At 33.8% G+C, this 6,330-nt stretch overlaps 1 pseudogene; it reads right to left on the reverse strand.

Annotated features, from left to right (window-relative positions):
- Nucleotides 1–3,280: 3,280 nt before the first annotated feature.
- Nucleotides 3,281–4,002, reverse strand: LOC150004078 (polyadenylate-binding protein-interacting protein 2 pseudogene; annotated as a pseudogene).
- Between the last annotated feature and the right edge of the window lie 2,328 nt (nucleotides 4,003–6,330).

The raw sequence follows: 6,330 nt of genomic DNA on the forward strand, positions 1-6,330 counted from the left end.
CTGTCCAGAGAAACATGCACATATCTTTCTCATCCGATTGACGTTTTATGATCATTCTTTCGGACAAAAGCTTGGAATACCTTTGTACTCCTTACTCACCATTGATTCTTCTTTCTTCTTTTAACTATCTTTAATGCATATGCCAGCACGGCCAGAAGACATGTGCAAATATATAATTTGTATATACTTATATATGTCTGCACACATATATAATCTAAGCATATCAAGGGATGATGAGCAATGACAATGATATAATAATTAAGACAATATTTGCTAATATCATTGAGTCTCTGCTCCGTGCACTAAACTTGAATTACCATATCTAGCTGATCCTCAGTTCTATGAAGTAAAAGCTATTACCATTGTATCTTTCGAGATGAAAAATTTGAGACTTCAAGAGGTGCTCAGTGAGTGCTCAAGTTTATGAAACTGGCGAACCTGGTAATGAGAAAAATGACTCACTAGAATTCAGACTTAGATCACAAGCAGACATAAGAAGAAGGGAATTAAGATTTCCAACGTTTTTTAGGTTAAAAAAGAAATACACTGATGGGTTTCTTTCCTTTTTCTTCTCTTAGAGGGACATTTTCTCAAACTTTCTTGGAACTCATAATTGTTAGTGTGTATACCATATGCACTATATGTGTCATAGGTTTTTTCTAGATTAAAAAAAAATTATTTATTTATTTATATTTAGGGAGGGGGGGGAGAGAAAGAGAGGGAAGCATCAATGTGTGGTTGCCTCTTGTGCGCTCCCAACTGGGGACCTGGCCCTCAACCCAGGCACGTGCCCTAACTGGGAATCAAACTAGCAACCGTTTGATTCACAAGATGGTGCTCAATCCACTGAGCCACACCCACCAGGGCTATAGTTTTAAAACAGATATTTTAAAACAATACAGCCTTAGAAAAAAATTAAATATATGAGGTCACCCTGATTGTCTTTTCTCCAGACATGTATTTCTATTCCACAACTTGGACTCAGTCACACAGTTTTGTGATGAACACAGTTTTAATATGACTCAAGTTTTTAGAAACGTATTAAATATATATCCTATCAACATGGGATTTGCCTCTCTGAAAACTCAGTCACTTTTTTCTTTTCTTTTTGTTCTCTCTCTCTCTCTCTTTCTTTCTCCCCTCATTCTTACTTCCCACCTCTTCCCTCTTTTCTTACTCTCTTGGGCTGTGCAAACACAGTCCTGAAACTTACTAATAAGAGGCTGTCAAATTCTACACCATGCTTTAGGACATTACTCTCCACCCCATGCAACAATGTAAACATAAATTTAAATGTTAATATAAGGAAGAGAGAGAGGAAAGTGGGGGAACTTACTAGAATAATTCTTAGCAGTGAGTCTTCTTAGTTCTTCCGAATTTATGCTTAGTAGGCTGCTCAAGAATTTTGCCTGGGAGTCGTCATATCAAATTTTATATATATATATATATAAATGTTTGAGCAAATAATTTTAACTTTCTGAAGGTTATTTATCCTCATTTAATACATGTGTTTATAAATTATATTCTCTTAGACATGTCTTGAGAGTATACCAGCCTTTCATAGTTAGTTGCATTCAGATGCTAAATAATAAAACCCTTAAACAAAATCCAGTAGCACAGATTGTTTACCATGATCATGCACTGTAGTGATCCTCACTTCTTAACATGTATAAACTTTGCAATATGGCTACCTTCCTTCTGGGGTACGCTTCCATTTTTTTTGTGGCCCACTCACCTTTCAAGGTCTTGTTCAAATGCACCAACTCTGTGAAGCTTTATCTTAATCCCTGGATAATAATTAATAACTCTTTTCTTTGTAACCTAACTTAATTTACTCAGATAACTATTTATTTTACTTACTCAACTTTTCTGTTGTTACCTATCTCTTTCCCCAACTGGCTAATAAACTCAAGGAGAACATGGGAGGTTTTTGTTCATCTTTACATCCAAGCGACTGAGGGGGCACAGGTTTAATGAAGAAACAAGAATGATATTTTAAGGGTTAATGTAGCATTTCCCTTATAAAAAAATGTATATAAACTCCCATCTTCATGGGTTCCCTCAGAAGGGAAAAATAAAATCAGTCTTCTGGTGTTCTTTGTTTGTTTGTTTTGGGTTTTGTTTATTAAGAATGGGTTAGCTCTAATAAAAACTTAATACATTTCTTGAATGGTCTGTTTGCTAGTTTGTGAAGATGGGATCTTGTACAAAGAAGTCTATGAAAATATCTTCTAAATAAGGACGTTAAGATACATGAGCAAAGTTTAAGGCTTTAGTGATTTTCATTTATAAACATATAAAAATCATTAAAATATAAAACTTAATATTGTAGGAATAATTATTTTCAAAGTTATATTACTTTGAGACATATCAGAAAACTCTTAGAAATAGTAAAAATAAGTTCTAATTTTTCATAAGCAGGTAAAATTGATCCAAGTATATAAGTATCTAAAATTATGTTCCACTAAACAAAAAATATAGCTTATAACTGTATAGTTTTTATTTACTTATTTTTATTTAGTACATGAAAATAATATTACATAATTTTTTTTAGTTCTACTATTATTTATTTGTTTAAATATTTTTGAAAAAATATAATTTTTTTACAATATTTTCAACTTAAACACTATTCACACTGAACACGTATGGCAGCTTAACCTACCCAAATATGAAGTTTAAGAAGCCAAAACTGTTCTAGCTTAGTTAAAAGAAAAGTTGTGCTGCAGACTATTGTAGTGATGGTTAACAAAGCAAGGAAAAGCACCACTCAAATCATATGTTACAATTTCTTTGTTCAATTGGATTAAGGATTGGTCAAATGTTAGACTTCACAAAGGCATAGCTACGAGAATTACAGGAGATGCAATTCTCAAATCACATATTTCCTTAGATATATTTCTTACATGATAACATATCATAAAAGCCAATATTAGTTCTAATCTGATCACTACCTTAGTAACCAAAGACATGTGTCTATAATGAATTATTTCAAATTAACAAGCCTTCCTCAGAAGATTCTTTTTGATGGGAACAAATACGAATTTAAGTCTGAACAGAGAAATTTGCTTAACAACTATAACTTAATTTAAATTTACTCATTTTAAAAAAGTTTTGACAGTAACAAGTGTTAGTGAACCCAAAGGGACCAGTTTAGCCTTAAAAAAAAGACAATTCACTAAGTTAAAGGTCATTTAATTTGGTGCTTTGTCACAACTTGACTGGTGCTTCTTTCTTTGCTGTTTTCACATCAAGCCATGGGGCCAACTCTATTTTTCAGTAAATGTTTGACAGTTTTTTACTTAATAACAGTCTCAGCACTTTTATTAAGCATGCAAGACTAACAAAACTTTGGCAATGCATAAGTGTAACACAGTGACAAGAGAGCTTTTACAATTAAGTCTTCTAATACTGCCTTCACAGTGTGGAAATTGTGCTACATCCACCAAAAGAGGGCCCCGTCTACTCAAATATTTTAGTACTTCACCCCAGGAACAAACTCCTTTGCATTTGGATTCAGATTGCTCTTGACCACAAGATCTTCCAGAGAAGAGCCATCACTGATAACAAGGTCATTAAATTGGTCTTGGATTTGGTCCATAGTTTGTGGAAGATCTTGAGCTGGAATAAACCACTCGTGTTCTTCTTCCTCTTCCAGCATTTCTTGGAAACAGCATTCAATAAATTCTTCTTCCCATAACTCCTCTTCTATTTGTCTGTTAAATTCCTCTTCATTTTCCATCCACATGTACTCTGCAAATGGATTGTCATCTTCATGAGAATGACCATTAATAATCACATCTTCATTGATGATGCTTGGGCTAGTACTGCTGCGACTTGGATCTTTCATGGTTGGAGTTAGTTGTTGTGTTTAACCCAATGCACGGCAGCGGGGACGGCAGCCAGCGAATCCAGTCGACCTCTGCGGATCTCTACAGGCAGCGCCGCTCCCCTGCTCGACGCGCGCTTCCCTCCTCGACTCTCTCTGCTCCAGTCCAAACAAACACCCCAGCCCGGAAGTTACATAATTTTTTAATTAATTTACTAATGCATTTATTATAAACTTCAAAATCTAGGAATATTATTCAATTAGTTCCCTTTTTCAAGGTGCAATAAAAATCACTGAGTTCATTTATAGCCATTATGTGTCCTGGCTCTCTTCTGGTAGAAATATTATAATTTCAGTACTAAATCTCTTAGCAAATGGTTGATAATTTATTCTACAGCTCTGACATAAAAAATGCCTTATTTTATAAATGTTTTGAAAAATTCAGGTAAAGCTAAGAAATATAACATAGTTGTATTATAATATAGTTGTATTAGTGGGGCAATATCTGGACTTCTGTGTTTCACGCATTAATACACTGGTGCTACACAGTTAGCTAAGGGACTTCATCATAATACAATAAGCTTATGAAATGCAGTAAGACATTTGGCAGTCATCAAAGTTTTCATAATCTCTGAAACATATTGACATTTTTAAATATTGGTCCTGAGATTTACTGGCGTCACTTCCAATAAAATATTATTTGGTAAACTCAATTGAATTATTAACATAAATGGTAAAAGACACCTTAATTCAGTGTTTAAATGATTGATTTTAGTGAATTATTCTGTCAAAATCTTGAGAGTTTCACAAAGATGTATGTGCTAAGTACTTTTTAACTCAAGATATAAATTTGATGTGACTTGTCTCATTCCCTCAGTATATTTGTCAAATTTCACTTATATTTGTTACAAATACCTTCAAATTTAATTACATTTTCTTCAAAATATGAGCTTCATTGCTCATTGTTGGTTTCTTCAAAATATTATCACAATTTATTTCTCTCAAAAAACTCAATTCTTACACAGCACATTGTTTCATGATATTTTCTTCATATATCATCTTTCTAAGCAAAGATACCTGAAGATAGAGAAGACACTGTTTTCATTCAAATCAATAAATATTTAATGATGTTTCAAGCAGCATGATAAGGGCTTCATATATGTTCCTTCCCTCCAGGCATAACAGAGGCATGTAGAGAACTACTGAAATCTATAGTTGGTTGATAATTCAAGCAAAGAAATATATTGTATAAAAACATAATGCACTTAGAAGATGGGATTTCTCTATATTTGGAAATTTCATGATAGTTATTTTCCTTGTATGTTTCAGGACTGATTTGCTTTGGAAGTCATGTCATTTTACTGCTACTTCCCTATGCTTTTCTTATTCTATCTAAGAAGTACAATAATCTGACTCCTCTGTCAAGTTTTTCAGGAATAGATAGACTTTGTTTACATTTTTTTTCCTTCCTTAACAGGCAGAGAAGCACATCATTAGACAATGAATTGACGAGGGACGTCCTCAGGGTCAGGCTCCAGATCCATTTTCTAAATCTATCTTGGCACATTGTTAGTTTACTCTTGGTATTCTATCCGTCTGCCACATTGTTTGTTTTGCCAAAGGGCCATGTCTTATTTTTCCACACTTCAAGAGCATGGTCATTAGCATTTAGTGGTTTTATATGATTGTTTCAATGACTTAAGTATGTGCAGAGCAGTGGTAAAATATGTGTCCCAGTCAGCTGGCAGAGTCTTGGATGTACATTTTAGAAACAGGCTCTAACTGTAGCAAGAAAATAAATTTAACTTTCAGGTTCCACAAGATACTTAGAGAACTAAACAGAAACACAGCTAGTGTTACTTCTAACAAATACCCCTGTCTTCATCTGGACACGTGCGTACTGATAAAGACAGCACAGTCTTCTCTACACCACCACCACCAAAATAGTAATTTCACTTTTCCTTACTCTTGAGTCATGTGTTGAAGATTCAAAATCCTTGATAAGTATACAGTATTCCCTCACTTATCACAGGCATTACATTCTAGACACCCTGCGATAGGTGAAAATCCGCGAAGTAGAAACCTTACATTTATTTTAGTATTTTTATATATTTTAAGGCTTTATGAACCCTTCCCACACACTTATAAACCATTCCCAGTCCCTTATTAACCTTTCCCACTCCCTTATTAACCTTTTCCACACTTTTATAAACACTACTTATATTCTTAAACATATTCTACACTCTTAAACCTACATAACTTTAACAACATAAGTATACAGTATCGCAAAATCCTGCAATAAATAATTAAATATAATATTTTTTAAAATCCTGCGATACAGTGAGGCCGCGATAAGTGAACCACAATATAGAGAGGGACTTCTGTATATTGTTGATCAAACTGAGATAGCTACCACAAAAGAGATACGATTTTAAAGGAGGCACATCATTATAAAATAGTAGAATAACACACACACACACACACATGGGCTGACTATTTTACCT

Source organism: Furipterus horrens, unplaced genomic scaffold (assembly GCF_987537825.1).
Source record: "Furipterus horrens unplaced genomic scaffold, mFurHor1.1.pri manual_scaffold_7, whole genome shotgun sequence".
NCBI classification, from domain to species: Eukaryota; Metazoa; Chordata; class Mammalia; order Chiroptera; family Furipteridae; genus Furipterus; species Furipterus horrens.